The sequence below is a fragment of the Aptenodytes forsteri genome, unplaced genomic scaffold (genome assembly GCF_000699145.1).
Source record: "Aptenodytes forsteri isolate BGI_AS27 unplaced genomic scaffold, ASM69914v1 Scaffold229, whole genome shotgun sequence".
Taxonomy (NCBI): Eukaryota; Metazoa; Chordata; class Aves; order Sphenisciformes; family Spheniscidae; genus Aptenodytes; species Aptenodytes forsteri.
In genome coordinates this window covers 6,577,155-6,578,435 of record NW_008795863.1, presented here as the reverse complement: position 1 = coordinate 6,578,435, position 1,281 = coordinate 6,577,155, and positions in this window count along the sequence as shown.

Genomic DNA, 1,281 nt, shown 5'->3' with positions numbered 1-1,281 from the left:
CGATCTCCACATATTAAGAAAACCCCTCTGGGTAGCCTGATAGGTGCATGAGACGACTTAGATATATTGCTGCTTGTCTGGTTACACCATAGTGATTCATTTTTGTAGATTCCCAGGGTGGCGAACTGACCAGTGAATACTACGGTGAATTGACTCGGAGTGATCCGATAAGTTCATACAACACATACCTTCTATCTCTTCACACCCATGACCCTGTGCCAAGAGTAAAAAATCTATGGCTGCTCTATTTTGCAGGGTAGCATGCCGTATTGAATCTACATCCATTAGTAGCCCTGTAAGGGCCTCAGAGGTTGCGTTTGATTGCTTTGCCAGCCAACACCCTAATTTGTTTAGAGTGACCAAACTTTTTGCTACGGCTACACCTGGGGCCAAGACTGAGGCTGCAGCTATCGTGTCTGGATTCCACAAATCCACCTTGTCGTCACACTGCGAATCATAGGCGTGCTCCCCTCGCCTGGTGCGCGTCTTGTGGGGGGCCCTCTTATGGTCTAAAATGGAGGATATATTCGGCGTGAATAAAGTTAGTCTTCCCAACAAGCATGGCCCTCCGGTAATGTGCGATGGAATGCCAGGCCAGGCTCGATCTCCACATATTAAGAAAACCCCTCTGGGTAGCCTGATAGGTGCATTGGACGACTTAGATATATTGCTGCTTGTCTGGTTACACCATAGTGATTCATTTTTGTAGATTCCCAGGGTGGCGTTAACTGACCAGGCTCGGGAATCATTTTTTCCAGAATAGTTAAAATTTAGGCACCAATCCATCTTTATGGATCCTAATAACTCAAGCTCCTGGGGCTCTATTGGCAAATGGTTAAGATGTGGCAGGCATCCGTCCCAATTATCCGTGATATTTTGACCCCCTCTACAGGCCTGACTCTGCGGGGTGGGCAATCCTAAATCCCAGTTATCCCATGGGAGCCCCACCAGGCAAGTAGAAAAGGGATTGCCAGGAGAAGATAAGGATAGACAGATGGAATCTTGTCCAGTTCAATTGGCCAGGGTTACCCATACATTTTCTTTTGGTTGTGGAGGCATCCAAATGCCTTCCACGGGGCTCAAGACTTGCAAAATCAGTCCGACACAGATTATACCTATTCCAGTTACCTCTTTTGTTTTTAGGCAAAGCACCTTCGACATTGTTCCTTCACAAAATCTTTCAGGGACTAGGCTTTTCTTCTTATATTCAATGTTACATACAATAATTAGTTTAGCATTTTCATTAACTAGGCCAATTCATACATATTTACTTTTAGCAAA